Source organism: Bombyx mandarina, chromosome 16 (genome assembly GCF_030267445.1).
Source record: "Bombyx mandarina strain Sakado chromosome 16, ASM3026744v2".
Lineage (NCBI taxonomy): Eukaryota > Metazoa > Arthropoda > Insecta > Lepidoptera > Bombycidae > Bombyx > Bombyx mandarina.
The window spans coordinates 31,321-50,148 of record NC_143222.1 but is presented as its reverse complement, the minus strand read 5'-3'; the positions used below and the strand labels follow the sequence as shown (position 1 = coordinate 50,148).

Below are 18,828 nucleotides of genomic sequence, written 5' to 3'. Positions count from 1 at the left end.
TTCTAAGGTCTCAAGTTACAGCGGCAGCCCCGCCCTTCAAACCGAAACGCATTACTGCTTCACGGCAGAAATAGTGATGGTAGCTACCCGCGCGGACTAACAAGAGGTCCTACCACCAGTAAAAATTAAATAAAGTTAATATTAATGCGTAGATGACCAAACTAGCCCACAGCTCAACTGCGACATCGTGATTAGATTCGACTCGAATTTAGAGCTGAGGACGAAATCTCAATTAGGACGACCCCTAAGAACGCTGTATGCAGTTAAAAATGACGTATTAATTAACGTTCAAAAGATTGGGTTCCAGTGAATGTACCTCTGCGCATTGGGAGCATATCGCTATCTCTTTCGCCTTTTTCTTAATAGCGGGGACTTAATGAATAATTTTTGTTGTTTGATGACCCACTTTCTATTTTTTTCTAAACTCTTCCGAATGAAGTATATTATTTTTGCTAATTACATTATTATCGCAGTAGCAGCTAGAGCAGCTAGTAGTAGCTTCAAAGAGATTATTTCGCGACAGAAATGGGCAAGATACTTAGAAGGACTTCCAACCCGGGGCCCACCCGTTCATCGTTCTTGTCGAACCTGTCACTTGCGACGAAAGGCTCGGCTAGTAAATTAACCCACAGACACAGCCCACTGAGTTTCTCGCCGCGTTTTCTCAGTGGGTCGCGTTTCTGATCCGGTGGAAGACTCTGCGAAGTATTGTTAGGGTCACGCTGAAATGCCATCAATCTCAAGGCCATCAGTTTAAGTAGAAAAAAAAACAACCGGGGCCCACAACCTTTACTCTAACAAGTTCTCCTCGTTGATAACTTCTTAGTTTATTTCGTGGTTACGTTCATAACAGTTTGTTGCTAAGCTAATAATAATTTCATCTCATAGAGGTGGAGTACCATTATGTGAATTTAATGTTGACAAGATATCTTCAATCGTAAATTTCTATATAACTGTAATTAATACTGTTGTGTAGGTCAGTTTTATCTATTAAATTTTAATATTAGTAAATTGCGTAATTTTCCAATGCAAACGTGTGTTTCTATAAGTTACGTTGAGAGATAAGATAAAAGAATATTGATTTGGAAGTGCGTTTCTCACTAATTGAATTTAATGCGCTTTTTTTAAGTGGCTTTATTGGATGGCTTTAAAATCGGATAAAGGGCTATAAAGTTCACTGCTGCGATTAAGCAGTAGACCTCTTTTTTTTCGAACCGGTGGCCGAACCTCCTCCGTACACTCTCGACCAAGGGTTCAATTCCCCTCGAGGTCAGAGTCCGGGTGGGATAAGGGGGTTACCGCGGTCAACACTAGTAGTGAACCCTGGCTAGAGGTCCAGACGGAGGAGTTGCGATGGGAGTGACTAATGTACACACACCGATGTCTTGAATGTGACGTGGTCATACAACGTAATTTACATTAGTATATTACCTATATCTATAGGATATATGATGTCAATAAATCTAAGAAGTGTGGCGAACATAATTTTCATTGAAATACACAAATCGATATATATATATATTTTGTAAATAAATATTACAAAAGAAACACTTGAATGATCTGATTGTAGTGCAGTATTATCTTATCATTACGTATCATTATCATTTCGAGTATTACAAGTGTTACGGCACATGTCAGGGTAGGACATTTTTGTATTTTTGTAGAATTCGATATGATTTCGTCTTTTTCCAAACGTGAAAATACTTTTGGAACGAAGTTCCTTATCGCGCGTTGTGAAAGGGGGCTAGACGGACAAAATTCTTACGAAAAGTTGTCACGACACTTTTTAGATCCGTCATTCTGACCAATCAACGTGTAGGCGCTTATCGCGTGACATTGCTCGTATACGATTGGTCCGCGTAATGAGTACAGTTTCTCGAGATAGCGTTTCAACAATAGTAATTTAGTTCATAGTATTGTTTTTTTCTCCTTCATAATGCCGTAATTTATTATTATAACTTAAAAAAAAAATACAATTCCTTCACTAATTAATCGAAAGGAACTTCGTTCCATCCGGGTGTCCCTTGACACCTCTGAAGTTTTTTTTTTATTCAGTATGGAAGTAATCGAACGCTAAAATTTTTTTATAATTATGTTTTTTTTTTAAATCTTAAAACGAGCTATGGCCGGTCACGCTTTACTATGGCTACATCTATATATTAATACGTGAAGCAAAAACTTTGTATCCCTTTTTACGAAAATTGCGCGGACGGAGGAGTATGAAATTTTCCACACTTATAGAGAATATAGAGAAGAAGTGCACTATGCTAATTTCTTTTTAAAATAATGCATAAACGATACATTAAATCAATAAAGAAAACATTACGCACACTACCATATATTTAACACTACATTTGGGGTAGCTTAACGACAGAGGGAAGATCTTCCACCGAGCGGGTGATATTGCTCGGTAGACCGACGGTCCGAATGTTGTTGTTCGGAACTTGTATATATGCGCTTTATCTTGAAAATGTCGTAAGCGAGATTCAGGCATCTGTCAATTATCTTGCGTTGTATGATGGCTACCCGCCACATCACTCCCCTCCGAGACTGGAGGTCGTGTCATTTTTAGTTAGCGTTGTCCGTGCTGAGATTAGCTTGCAAGGGCCAGTGCTGCTCGAAGCCTGCGGTGAGTCGAGGCTGAGCTTGAATGCTGCGTGCGTGTCGCCAGTGCTGCTCGAAGTTTGCAGTGAGTCGAAACTGAGCTGAATGCTGCGTGATTGTCGCCAGTGCAGTTGCGTGCCGTAGGACCAGGAAGCGCGGTGAGTCGGCTGCGATGGTCCTGTTGAGGCTGCGATGTTGGCTTGCTGTGGGACGACTGTCAATGACGTGCTTTTTATCTGCGAGAATGCGGGGATTGTGGTAGCCGAAGTTCTTGATGCGCTGATGATGAATCAGAAGGTTGCGTGTTCACATCACGTCGGGGTCACCAGTTTTGGGAATATACGACGAAAGGAAGATCTTCCACCGAGCGGGTGATATTTGCTCGGTAGACCGACGGTCCGAATGTTGTTGTTCGGAACTTGTATATATACACGCTTTATCTTGAAAATGTCGTAAGCGAGATTCAGGCATCTGTCAATTATCTTGCGTTGTATGATGGCTACCCGCCACACTACACATACATAAAAATATACTCTTGGTTTACTGTCAATTGGGAAATTTTTGTTATTGTTTAAAGTCTGTGGTCGAATTGAAAATAGATTAATATTGTTTGTCTTTAATATTATTGATCTATAGTGCAGTTTTGGCGAATACTGTGATAATATTATCGAATTATTGTGTTTGACAATAGAACCATAGTGATGTTTAAACTTATTCTAACACTAGTCTAAATTAATAGCTATTTGAATTGAATTTCGTTTACAATATTATAGCTTTTTTTTTTTTGGCGCGAAGTCGTATTTTTATTTAAATAAGTGTCCCGAGTCTCTTTTAATAAGTTTTACAGTTTAATTTCGCGTTCTTATTAACGTTGTATTATTACCGATATTTTGTATAGTTTACATTTTCATCTTCCTCACAAGACGACAAAAAGAAAACACACGATCAAATCGCAAAGGTACTATAAGTTGCTTAAGTCTTACGGCTCACGAAACACGAAGAAAATACTCAAAATTTTTAGACTATTTCTATTGTAAGTACCTTAATATACTTTCACGTGAATTTATTAAAAAACTTCTTATTCTGACGTTACGTGACTTTAAACTTTTTACAATTTTTTTACAGAAGGCTAGCGATCGCGATTTCGAATACCTTAGAAACAATACAAATTGTAATTATATATTATATCCTTATGGCCCAAACATCGTTTTTCGATTGGTACATTGAATTCGCGCACATACCCATCACCAAACATTGAATCAGTCTGGTTGTGTAATCCTGAAACATCTCCCATATTTATCAGATCTCTCGTCATCATATCAGTCGCAAGATATCTGTTAAGTCTTCCCAATAGATTTTCAGCGTTACAAATGGGGAGGTATTATATCGCCGTGCTCGCCACGAACTTCAATAGATTTTACCAAGAACGCTGTCACTAAAAGCCAGCAATACATACATATAGATTATTAGGGGTTTCGAAGCTTCTTCAGCACTATACTGGTGGTAGGACCTCTTGTGAGTCGGCACGGGTAGGTACCACCACCCCGCCTATTTCGGCCGTGAAGAAGTATTGCGTTTCGGTTTGAAGGGTGGGGCAGCCGTTGTAACTATACTGAGACCTTAGAACTTATATCTCAAGGTGTGTGGCGCATTTACGCTGTAGATGTCTATGTGTTCCAGTAACCACTTAACACCAGGTGGGCTGTGAGCTCGTGCACACATCTAGGTAATAAAAAAATAAAAACAATATATTCACAAAAAGCAACACGGCATCTCTTAAATGGGAGCCGCCGAGAAACCAAACCTGTATAGTACCACCATGTCATATCATTTTTACTTCTTGCTTCCAAAATCAACTATTCAATTTACATTTTTAAAAAAACGGTTGCGTTTTGGAAAACCAATGTAGTTAAGAACAATAAACGCATACACGCATTCACAATATCCATATTACAATTAATCGGAGGCGAGTGCGTTATCGTCAATAATACACACATCGTTAGTATAGGGCTAAAGAATTTATCATTTAGCTAACAAGTCACGCACCGTACATGTCACAATTTATAAATAAATCGGACGTATATGAATCCGAATTAGTCACGTTACATTATAAGTCGTGTTCATATCAATCATTGGTCGCATCTAAATGGGGAGGTTATTGACACGATGCCAACATTCAGGTGCGAAATGTTACACCGACTGGATACTATCGTTTTATCGATTTACAGGGTTACGCTTTTTTTGTGATGCTAAAACAATGGTTTTTTTTAAGGGATTTTATGACCTGGTAACTAAGACCTTTAAGTCATGTCTTATTTTTATGAAATGAAATGAAGATGATTAATTTGAGACATTAATCAACTGGGATGAAATTAAAATGCAATGAGATGAGATAATACGGGATGAAATATAATCTCAGTAAAATGGTGGTCATTTAATGTGATTTTTTCAGTGGACTTTTTGGAGGATCTCGAAAAGTTACGTCAAGCGATTTTGTTTCATTTTCCCACATTTGTGCACTTTCACAGATATTAAACAGTTAATAAACCACCGTTATTACACATTTTTAAACCTGAAGAAACACTAAATAGACAAAATAAAACAAATCACACAGCTTCACTCCTCGCGTTCCCGCCAAAAAGTCCGCTAAAACACTGTTATTACAATAAACAATGCAACGCAAAATAAGCAATTCAGAATCACGTCAAAACGTCAAAATCTCCTCCAGCACTATGGTAGGATTACTAGTATGTCATTAAATTCCGATGGCAAAGGCCACGAGTCTAAACAGATTCATGATTTAATGGAGACATCAGTTTCGGGTGATACCACAGAATTTTAATCTTGCCTACTCATCCGCGAGTGGATCAACTAAAACTATGTTTACGTTAGTTCGTATCGTGTCTGTATTTCATTAAGCACCACGTACTTTTCGAAGTAAAGTATTGTTGATTACTGTAGCAGGTAACACCACATTGCCGCCTATAATTGACCTTTGCATTAGACGTCTTCAGCTCTAACACTAGGAGCAGGCTTAGGGACCCCGGTAACTCCCGGTAACCCCCCGTACTCGTCGAACTCGACAAAGAGGTCCACGTGCAACCTAACTAATGCATCAGTCCGCCGAATCTTCTTAGCGGGTCGCGATTCTGATCCGGTAGTAGATTCATTCGTGGAGCAGTTGCTCTTGAGTTGTTAGGTTTCCTTCGGAGACGCTCGGGCAGCTATTAGCAAATCCTACTCCTCCTGGCTGAGCCTTTGTTCGCCCACCCGTTCTGGTGAAACTGGAAAGGCCTCCGGGCCACCAGTAATCATTCAATCATAAAAATAAAATTAAAAAACCGCTTATAAAACAAATGTTTTCTTATATTGTTTTCGTAACGCATGGTTATTGGTGCAAAAATTCATACTAATACTTTTTTAAACATTTTATCGTATAATTTTAATTAAAGCCTCGATACTTGTTCTAATGCGAAGATGGGTTCCAGTGCCATGTAGATAGGAAGTTTGAAACGAGTTAGGCAAAGACCGCCTTTTACTTATAAGCAACAACTATAGACTTTCCGATTTCAGTTGTAATCGGTCGAAAACGGCCTAGCAGCCCTAGCCAATGATATAATCTACAAAATATCAAATGGCGCAGATTGCACACGTCGTGTTTTGCCGCGCTTTTCTCGGAGCGCGCGTGGGCGAGCCCTCAATTTCCCGCGGTTTCATGCGAATTGTTGCCCAATACACGCCATGCACTAAATTATTTCCGTTATTTACCTCGTTCTATTAATAATGAAGCGTGTTTCAAATATTTTCTCTTTTCTATTACGTTAGATAGATACTTGTACAAGTAATTACCTATTAATATTTTGATCAACTATCGTTTGGGTTTATTTTATGCAGTAATAACGTTCTAACATATGCAAAATTATAATTTGCGTTATTACTGACGGTAGGACCTCTTGTGAATCCGCGCGGGTGGGTACCACCACACTGCCTATTTCTGTCGTGAAGCAGTAATGTGATTCGGTTTCAAGGGGCAACCGTTGTAACTATACTTGAGACCTTAGAACTTATATCTCAAGGTGGGTGGCGCATTTACGTTGTGGATGTCTATGGGCTCCAGTAACCACTTAACACCAGGTGGGCTGTGAGCTCGTCCACCCATCTAAGCCATAAAAAAAATGCAGCTTCAAGCCTATGCATAAGACATTGGGCGAAAAATACTCTTTCCTGACAACGAAATAAAGCCGTAGAGTTGATAATTCGGCCCACTAGTTGATTTCGCTTTAGATGGCGGGTTCACGAATGATGATGCCTAATTTAGCAAATCTGTATATGCACATAAGTAATGTATTTTTAGAATTTCGGAATGGTTATTTCACACGTTTTAGGCACTTAATAAATATGACTTTAATTGGTTTTGGCTATTTAACCGAAGTTGCTAAACACAACACGACAGGCGAGTTTAAGCTGATTTACTCACATTATTCTTTGAAAGGTGAAGAAGACAAGGTGGTATTGTTACTGTGTAGTGTCTTTTTACACATTATCACATGGTCGCTCGACGCGCTTTAAGCCCGGTAATACGCAAATAACAAATGTTAGATTTATTCATCCTGTAGGGCAGGGGCTCCCAAACTTATTTGGTCTACTGCCCACTTTGAGAATAAATTATTTTTTAGCGCCCCCATTTTTTCACCTACTTAAAAACCATTATAACCAGAACTCAGTTGGTGTCTAAGAGTCCTCCTAGATGAAATTACAAATCGCCTCCCAAGCCTCTACACAACGCCCCCATTTTTTTTTCAGGGTCTCTCACCGCCCCCCTTTAGGCTTGCAGCGCCCACAAGGGGGCGTTATCGCCCACTTTGGGAAAGGCTGCTGTAAGGGAATGATACCCCGCCCCGTTTAGCTTACTAGGCGATTTTAGTAATGTTACGCCGGTAAAAATAACGCCATCTATTGCAGAATAGCCGAACGAATATCGAAGCATCTAGAACGCTCGAGAAGTATAACGCCATCTATTGATCTAGATTGATTTAGATATCGGAAACACACTCGACTTGTGTGGAACATTCTCGATAATTCTAGGGACGTCATATCGACTATAAAAACGCTGCAGAGACGGCACGCAGTCAGTGAGTAATCGGAACTACACGAAGCGAAACAGTGAACGGATCACCTGAAGCGAAGCGGAAGAAGTGAATTGAGAATTTTAAAGTGTTTATGAAGTGTTTTAAGTGTTCTAAGTGATAAATACAGTTTAAGTTGTACTTTGGTGGAACATTTATTTATTCTGAACCCCAGCGCGTAACAGTAATAAGCTATATATGTTAATTAGTGGTTAACGTGCAGCGATCCACCGCGGTTGCTGACACGAATAAACGTGTCAATATATTTATTGTTTTTATTAATCGCTCCGATAAGGTTCCTGTAGGACAATACATACCACTATAGATAACCACCTATTATATCCTCCAAACTCCTATTCCTTCATCACGGACACAATCTTACTTATAATTAGCTATTTTTATATTATTATTCACTGTACAACCTATAATTACACGGGCCTATTATTAGTCATAGAGATGCAAGTTTTCTTAATTAGTCACTATTGGCAGTTATCGAACATTTTTATTAGCGTTCCAAAATTGAATTGCGGCCAATTTAGATGCCAAATTACCGGTTCAATTTTTCATTAATCCGTTCTATTTTAAGACAACTTAACTTTGGCTGTTCCATTTATAGTAACGCCTTAATGCTGATCTTGGCTATTTGATTTATGGTGTATGAAAATTCTGTTCTCGTTAATGAAAAAAATAATTGAAGTATTTTATGGATTTACGATTACCCTTTCACGACGTCATCATCATCATTCTCCTGCCCTTCTCCCAGCCACTTGGGGTCGGCGCAACATGTTTTCTCCTTCCATACTCCTCTTTCATATACCATTTCTTCGCTCACTCCCCTCTTACACATATCGTCGTTTCTTCTTAGGTCTACCTCTTCCTCTATATCCTTCCACATTCATAGTTAAAACTCTCTTACCAATCTCATTTTCATTTCGTCTCATTACATGTCCATACCATCTCAAACGCGCACTTCTCAACTTCTCTGTCACAAGTGCCACTCTCAGACCTCCTCTAACATATATATGACGTATTGGTGCGTATCGATTTAAAGACTATTCATGTTTTCTTTACACTTGATTTGAGGTAAACATCTCGGTTTTTTTTGGTTAGCTGTTTGGTTGACAGACGAACGCGCCCTTTGAGTCCAATCGTTAAAAATCTTGTCAATGTCAACAAATCACTTAGACTTGTACATTTACTGGAAATACAAAGGCTTTATTATTATTATTATTATTATTAAGGTTCCACTCGAAAAAAAGAAAATAAAAACAAGTCAAAACAAAATCCGTTTCAAATAGGGAAGTATTTTTATATCAAAGCCACATCTAGTATAACGTGAAGCGATGTTTTTTTTTTTTTATTGCTTAGCTGTGTGGACGAGCTCACAGCCAACCTGATGTTAAGTGGTTACTGGAGCCCATAGACATCTACAACGTAAATGCGCCACGCACCTTGAGATATAGTTCTAAGGTCTCAGTATAGTCACAACGGCTGCCCCACCCTTCAAACGGAAACGCATTACTGCTTCACGGCAGAAATAGGCGGGGCGGTGGTACCTACCCGTGTGGACTCACAAGAGGTCCTACCACCAGTAATTACGCAAATTATAATTTTGCGGGTTTCATTTTTATTACACGATGTTATTCCTTCACCGTGGAAGTCAATCGTGAACATTTGTTGAGTACGTATTTCTTAGAAAAATTGGTACCCGCATGCGGGATTCGAACACCGGTGCATCGCTTCAACACGAATGCACCGGACGTCTTATCCGTTAGGCCACGACGACTTCAAAAGTAGTTATTATTGCCTGTACAAATACATATCGAGGGTTGAAAGGTTATTTGGTTTAGGCGACATTTTTGCAAATCTACAGCAGAGCCATTAAAAGTTTAAAATTTGGATAACATAAACATATCATAACATTTACGTCATAAAATACGTACTTGACAAATGTTCACGATTGACTTCCACGGTGAAGGAATAACATCGTGTAGTAAAAATCAAACCCGCAAAATTGTAATTTGCGTAATTACCGGTGACGGGGCCTCTTGTGAGTCCGCACGGGTAGGTTACCACCACCCTGCCTATTTCTGCCGTGAAGCAGTAAGGCGTTTCGGTTTGAAGGGTGGGGCAGCCGTTGTAACTATACCGAGACCTTAGAACTTATATCTCAAGGTGTGTGGCGCATTCACGTTGTAGATGTCTATGGGATCCAGTAACCACTTAACACCAGGTGGGCTGTGAGCTCGTCCACACATTGAAGCAAAACTATATATATAAAAATGAATTGCTGTTCGTTTGTCTCGCTAAAACTCGAGAACGGCTGGACCGATTTGGCTAATTTTGGTATTGAATTATTTGTGGATGTCCAGGGAAGGTTTAAAAGGTAGATAAAAATGAAAATGCTCGGAATTAAATAAAAATAACAATTTTGTTTGTCCTTTGATGTGTCCCCCATCGGGCGGATTCCTTTTGTTTGTTTTAAGTTTATTTTATACAAACGTTTAGGTCTGTTATTTATCGATTGAGGCACTACGAAGTCTGCCGGGTCAGCTATTTAAAAATAAAAAGCCATTCACCCCTCAAATTATAAATATTAATCATTTAATTTAAGCCAATTTAGCCTATTGTAAAACATCAAAAATAATTATCAGCACGTTTTTGGATCTGGATCGAACTAAAAATCTTTTTTTTAATACCTGGTACTGGTGGTAGGACCACTTGTGAGTCCGCACGGGTAGGTACCACTGCCCCGCCTAATTCTGCCGTGAAGCAGTAATGCGTTTCGGTTTGAAGGGTGGGGCAGCCGTTGTAACTATACTGAGACCTTAGAACTTATATCTCAAGGTGGATGGCGCATTCACGTTGTAGATGTCTATGGGTTCCAGTAACCACTTAACGCCAGGTGGGCTGTGAGCTCGTCCACACATCTAAGCAATAAATAAAAAACCTTGATTAATATAGAACAAAACCATAATACATAAATAAATCCTTCTTGTTATTAATATTGGTGAATATGTTCCAACGGCAACGCCCACGGGGCACGCACGCACACATCTTTGGATTCTATTTTCTGTAACGTTTCATACATCTTAATGTGGAATGAGTTAATTTTACTCCATGTTTATAGACGTTATACCGGTTTCGGCAAACTTGACACATTGACCTTAAAATATAAACCTTCGGCTCTGTGTGTTAAATGTCGTAGAAATTGACGTTAAAATTATTAAACAAATTTTCAGTCTTTCTATTAGCCACCTCGAACTCTCAGACACAGCCCACTGAGTTTCTCGCCGGATCTTTTCAGTGGGTCGCGTTTCCGATCCGGTGGTAGATTCTGCGAGGCACGACTCTTGCTAGGGTTCGTGTTAGCATCGTAGTCAGGTTTGAGCCCCGTGAGCTCACCTATAAACGTTAGGGCGAGCTGAAATAGCCTCTCAAGGCTATCAGCATAGGTAGGAAAAAAAAAAGCCACCTCGGGCTATCACTTCAAGTTACGTACGCTTTGTTATAAGTCTCTCTCTGTCTCTTTTTTTTTTAAATATTACTTATTTTATAACACTTAGTACAATATAGGAAAATAATTTAAAATTATATGCAACCGTAGCATCTAGAATGAGAGCCAACAAGCGTCGATTTCTGAGACGCGTTTATTAATTACTAGCGACCCGCCCTCGCTTCGCTTCGGAAACTGTATTAATACAATAATAAATTTATTGATTTCTCCACTATTTAATGGATATTATTATACATATAAACCTTCCTCTTCAATCACTCTATCTATTAAAAAAAAACGCATCAAAATCCGTTGCGTAATTTTAAAGATTTAAGCATACATAGGGGCAGACAGATATAGGGACAGAGAAAGCGACTTTGTTTTAGACTATGTACTGATGATGAAGAGAGAAAATTGTTGAATAGGTAGAAAAGGATCAGCTGTTATAGGGTTCATAGAGCACCTACAACATATAACTTTTTTTTTATTGCTTAGATGGGTGGACGAGCTCATAGACCACCTAGCGTTAGGTGGTTCTACAACGCAAATGCGCCACCCACCTTGAGATATAAGTTCTAAGATCTCAGTATAGTTACAACGGCTGCCCTACCCTTCAAACCGTAACGCATTACTGCTTCACGGCAGAAATAGGCAGGGCGGTGGTACCTACCCGTGCGGTCTCACAAGAGGTCCTACCACCAGTAACCACGACTTTGAGGAAATGTATAAACTTTCTAGTACGTGTCTTTGGATTCGTTATTTATTTTTGCCCTACCTATTCGCTGGTAGCCTAATAAGGGGCTATTTCAGCTACCTCAACCTGAGAGAATTTGCTGACACTAGCCCGACCAAGAGCAGAGCTACGCAGAATCTACCACCGGATCGTAATCGTGACCCACTGAGATCCGGTGAAAAACTCAGCGGAGGGTACTAGAATCTGCGCGAGGCTCTGTGTTTAGACTTTTTAACTAAAATCAGTCAGATTAGTGCTATTTCTTCGTTATATTCAGAATACTTTCATTCATAAAACGTTAAATATTAAAAAAACCACATCAAACCTCGTAAAGACGTAACGAGATTTATGTCGCGTCACACGCTGCACACTGAATTATGTATCTTGACATTTATGCGGTGATAATTATAAAATACGCGTCGTGAATTATCAAAATGTATTTGGCATACTTTTTACATGCAACATTACACATACTAGTGGTCGTCCAAGGTCGAAATTTTACCCTAATTAATTTAAATTATAAGTTTGAACATTATTATAGTTCTATTGTCAAAAAGTATACTTCTATAATCACAGGTTTCGCCAAGGCTAGATACTATAGACAAAAAATATTAATCTATTCTCAATTTGACAATAATAAGCGCGTTGTGTCAAATAAATATTAATAAAAAAAAAATACATGCCCGCTGAGTTTCTTGCCAATTCTTCTCAGGACGGAGGCTAGTTCTTGTGAATTGGCGGTAGTTCTTTTGACGTTCAACAAGTATGTACTTTCATTTATGTTAAATAAAATTTTTTTTATTTGATTTGATTTGACATGGTAGTGTGTGTAATGTTTTTTTTGTTGATTTAATGTACATATTTTTAATACATTATTTACAAAAAATATTAGCATTCTGCACTCCTCTATATTCTCTATAAGTGTGGGAAAATTTTGCTTCACCTTTTAATCTATACTAATATATAAATCTACAGTGGTTTTTACGGATGTTCCGTTATAACTACTGAACCATGCATCCGATGGACTTGAAACTTAGTACCCATGTAGAAAATACATGTACTTAATGGATAGGGTAATATTTATATGAGTGTTGGACTCCCTACACCAGTTGCGGGGACGTTAATGACGAGAATCTTAGTGGGGGTGAGGAAATAATAATGTGAATTTTAAATGCCCAGCGAAGCGGACGGGTGCAGCTAGTAATTTATATATCGTCGCTGTCAAACCAAAATCTACTATGTGCAAAAAGTCTATTTTGAATTAACGAGTAAAAACATTTTCATATAAAATTTTATATGAAAGTGAATTTTAAGAACTATATCAAATGAAAGCTATATATAAATATTAAAGCTATAGACATATCACAGCCCTATCTACCGTATAAAACAAAACTGTTAAAGTCAAAAAGTAAAAATCTCTAAGTGCACATAGCAGATTTTGGTTTGACAATGACGATATGTATATAGATACCCATGAGGATGTTTAAATATTTTATTGATTTCGCGCAAAAAACTGTATAATGGGGAGAACGAATAAATTTCTTAATAACACACACTTCTTCTTCAACTTCTTCACAGAATAACACTATCTTCCTCTAGACCAGCAGCCGAACTCACGGGCTACTACTTGGTGTGGTGATTCCCGAAGTCCATATAGATCATGACGTGTTGAGTGCCGCCACCCACTTTCAGACAAGAGTGTGCTTAGTGCGAGTTTTTTAACGTTCTCGATAGCGTAAAAGTTAGCCCAATTTTGTACGCAGTTGGAACAGCGCCCCTAGCGGCAAACGTACGCAAACGATCCCATTCCATGGAAGTATGAGCTAACTTTTACGCTGTCGAGAACGTTAAAAAACTCGCACTAAGCACAATGGTCGAAGTTTCAGTTGTAGTAGAAAGTACCTAAAGTTAGAACTCGAACTGTTTTTTTACCAGTTATTTGTAATTTTTTACTGGATATTTTTACTGCTTTGGATGGGCTTTGATGTCAAACAAAATTAGCCCTTAGATATCAGAATGAAGTACCAGTCACAAACCTTAGAGTAAAGGCCCTAAAAAGGGACTCATAAAGGGGTATAACAGTGACTCTGGAAATTTTATCGAAACGCTTGACTATGGAAAATATAGTTAGTAGTATACTTTGCCAAATAGCTCTGTGGAGTGACATTCTTTACCAACGATTACTTAGGTGATTGGTTTCATAATTTAGCCAATACTTAGTTAATATTATCCTTTGCCAAATAGCTCTGTGGGCTGTGAAGATCCTTTACCACCGATTATTTAGGCGGTTGGTTTCATAATTTAGCCAATAATTGGTTAATAGTATCCTATGCCAAATAGCTCTGTGGGGTGAGAAGATCCTTTATCACCGATTATTTAGGCGATTGGTTTCATAATTTAGCCAATACTTCGTTAATAGTATCCTATGCCAAATAGCTCTGTGGGGTGAGAAGATCCTTTACCACCGATTATTTAGGCGGTTGGTTTCATAATTTAGCCAATAATTGGTTAATAGTATCCTATGCCAAATAGCTCTGTGGGGTGAGAAGATCCTTTATCACCGATTATTTAGGCGATTGGTTTCATAATTTAGCCAATACTTCGTTAATAGTATCCTATGCCAAATAGCTCTGTGGGGTGAGAAGATCCTTTATCACCGATTATTTAGGCGATTGGTTTCATAATTTAGCCAATACTTCGTTAATAGTATCCTATGCCAAATAGCTCTGTGGGGTGAGAAGATCCTTTACCACCGATTATTTAGGCGATTGGTTTTATAATTTAGCCAATAATTGGTTAATAGTATCCTATGCCAAATAGCTCTGTGGGGTGAGAAGATCCTTTATCACCGATTATTTAGGCGATTGGTTTCATAATTTAGCCAATACTTCGTTAATAGTATCCTATGCCAAATAGCTCTGTGGGGTGAGAAGATCCTTTATCACCGATTATTTAGGCGATTGGTTTCATAATTTAGCCAATACTTCGTTAATAGTATCCTATGCCAAATAGCTCTGTGGGGTGAGAAGATCCTTTATCACCGATTATTTAGGCGATTGGTTTCATAATTTAGCCAATACTTCGTTAATAGTATCCTATGCCAAATAGCTCTGTGGGGTGAGAAGATCCTTTATCACCGATTATTTAGGCGATTGGTTTCATAATTTAGCCAATACTTCGTTAATAGTATCCTATGCCAAATAGCTCTGTGGGGTGAGAAGATCCTTTACCACCGATTATTTAGGCGATTGGTTTTATAATTTAGCCAATACTTCGTTAATATTATCCTTTGCCAAATAGCTTTGTGGGGTGAGAAGATACTTTATCACCGATTACTTAGGCGATTTGTTTCATAATTTACCCAATAAATCACGAAGCTCTGCTGATTACGAACGAACGAAACACGTTCAAAGCATCAGACAGACAACGAATTTGAAAAACTACCATCAAGTTTATCAATGAGATATTACTTGGAATAATTGTTTTTGTAATATGACCTCAACAGTATTCATTGTTCGCTCGTATTGTGACACCGTATCGGTAACACAATGTTATATAGTCACATAACTTCCATTGTCTTACTGATAAACCACGTTTTTTTCGTGTTTTTAAGAATAAGGGTTTTAAAGCTCACAAAAAAATTAATACAACAGTAATATTTCATTAATGGCGAGCTCTATTCCTATATATGTGTAATCAAACTCATATCGGATCTCCTATCCTTCAAAGTGGAATGCATAATTACTATGGTAGCTACGGTCACAACACGTACAATCAGTTAGGGCCAGTGATAACAAAACATCCTCCGTAATTATGACATTTCCTTCGATTATAAAAATATTTTATAACGTAACCACAGTGTATTATTAACATAGACCTATATAGTAGGGACACGACATATTGTTCTATACGTACAATTGCTTATATAAATAGCACCCATTTTGAAGGCACATACATAAACATATATCTATCTCGTTCCTACTCAGCACTTTAACTCGCAGGAAAACAATATAACAGTATTTCAGTGCGTACATAAAATGAAACATGAATATACGTAAATATCTCCGTCTCCGTCTAATGAGGCCGAAAATCCGCCATGTTTAGCGCGCCAAATGTCATTGTCACGTCAGTTCGGCCGTCTGTTTTGGGTTGTACATTATTTATTGACTTTGATATCGATTTAATATGATTGATTATATAAAATTTCATAATTTATCATGCTTAAAACATACAAAAATAATAATTAAAACGTATTTTATAGGATCTCAAGAAAGTCGATGCCCTAAAAATATTATCTATATGTATTTAAATTCATTATGGAGCCCTCATCCGAAAAATCCATTTTTCGGTCGGAATCTATTGATCATGACACTAATCATAAATACCACTTTAAAATATGTCATCAAAACATATTTAGACATTCTGTTTAGATATTTCAGGAAAAAGGCTAGCGACAAAATCTCTTCGGAACTATTTAAATAAAATAGTTTTATTCCGCAGTGAGTAAAACACTATTGTAAATTTGTTAAATATTTAATAATTAAGTGATTTTAGAGAGGAAGTCACAAGGAATGACGTTTGTAATTAATGAATAAATGTTCTGTAGGTGTTTTTTTTTTCACGCGGTCCCTTGATAAATTTAAAATTTGAATCACTCTCAAGCGAAAGTGATTCAAATGGTGCGGCGCATCTTCCTTGGGGTGCGCTGCGGTAGTATGTTACGGACTTTAGAGTCAGCAAAACAATTAAAATAGATTGTAATAGTCTAAGAAAAACACGTACTCAAAACACGATAACATTTAGCATGCTAGAAATGGGCTGATAGCTTTGAACTACGCCATATCTTTGTCTTTTGCGACAAACGACAACTTTATAAAATCAGTGTAGCAACTTTTAAAAATCATCATATCGTTTACTTGGCAAATTCGAAGGACGAACTTGTCTTAGATTTCACCCATCTAAATCATATCATATTTGCACATAACAATATACCTACTTACTTCCCATTAAAGTATAAATTCTACAAATAAATAATACTCAACAATATTTAAAATAAAATGAGCCAAGAACGTTTATCGATAAAACCTGATAACATTGAAATCTTTTGTACAGCACTAAAGCCGCCATGTTTTGTGGCCAGATGACGTCACAGTGGCACGAAATTTTGGTTGACGTTTCATTTCCATAGGTTTCCTACTTCATTGATTATTAATCAAATCAACTGTACATTTTTTTTTATTGCTTAGGTGGGTGGACCCGCAAGAGGTCCTACCACCAGTGATTACGCAAATTATAATTTTGCGGATTTGATTTTTACTACACGATGTTATTCCTTCACTGTGGAAGTCAATCGTGAACATTTGTTAAGTACGTATTTCATTAGAAAAATTGGTACCCGCCTGCGGGATTCGAACACCGGTGCATCGTTAGATACAAATGCACCGGACGCCTTAACCTTTGGGCCACGGCGACTTGTTGTTGTACTCGTATATGTTCTAATAAATTAACTTTTTACTATCAATCAGTAGTAAAATTCTATGCAATCTACAAAACGGATAAATAAAATTAAGTAAACATGTCAATCCACTCAAATTTACAAAACATATGAGAGGGAAATTAATATGTAAAATAGTAAAAATATTATGAATTATGACAGCGTTATCAATTTAAATAAATAGACACTTTAAATTGGATTTGTTATCAAAAACACTGGTATGTCAAACCTAAAATTTGTATAGATAATGCAAGTTACTGACTCAATGCATTCCAGTGATAAGGGATGGAAACAAATTAGTATTATTAGAGGTAATTTTTTTTTATATTTACACTGTGCTTATTAATGTAAGAAGTAAGAAACAAAATATATTAACAATATTAATTATTTCAATAAAGTTACTGTGCATTTTTATAGCCCTGACTGTTAGTCCCTTAAAGCAATCAAAATATAAGGGTATGTGGTGGCATTTACACTATTCATGTCTATGAGCCTTGGTGACCACTTAACACCAGGTTGGCCATGTGCTTGTTCACCCATCTAAGCCATTAAAAAGGAAGTCCACGAGTGCTCAACTAAAGACCTACTCAACAAAACTTAAGCCCAATAAAACATGTAACTCTAAGACCATAGCAAAAGACACTAAAAGCTATAAGTATTCTGGAGTTAATGAAGCAAGCATTCTTATAAATCAAATAAATAAAAACACAAGGAATAAAAATCTCGAACTTAACACAAAATTATCTTAGTAACAAGATGCAATAGAGTAGTTATTAATATTAAAAATTATGTTATCTATGAGTATCATTGGCTGTTAAATATATCCATTATAAATTTTTTTTGAACGCTGAGAAATCTGTTGATCCATTAAACACTCTAGATAGATGTATTGTTGATAGTTTCAATGCAAAATTTAAAATACTGTATTCTTTACTATAGCTAAATTGAATGAGGTACTGATCTTTACTTGCACTCCGTTGTAAAAAGAAGACAATGTTCAAACTTTTATTTTTAGATTATCCTGTCTGGGAATACCTGGTATTCATTCACTGGGATCAAATCCATAAATATGCTAAATTTGTGGGTAATGAAGGTATCTATCATAACAAAAAAATTATAAAAAACTTAATTACATGAACAAAATTTTAAGGAATTTTACATGTCTCAAAGTATTAAACAACGACACTTGGATTGTCAATGTGGTGAGGAAAGACTTTGTAAAATGCCTTTCTTTTATATTATTCTGTGTATATATGTAAATAATGTATTATTTGGTTAGTTTCGATACTGTGATGAATATACTACACGGTACAAATATACTAGACTTTTGTTTAGCACACATAGCTTCTTGTAGAGACAATATAGGGAGAATGAT

At 37.3% G+C, this 18,828-nt stretch overlaps 1 protein-coding gene across 3 annotated transcripts in view; it reads right to left on the bottom strand.

Annotated features, from left to right (window-relative positions):
• coro (protein coronin) overlaps positions 1-18,828 on the bottom strand; it is a 39,095-nt gene that overhangs the window by 17,981 nt on the left and 2,286 nt on the right. The gene's annotated exons all lie outside the window — the stretch shown is intronic.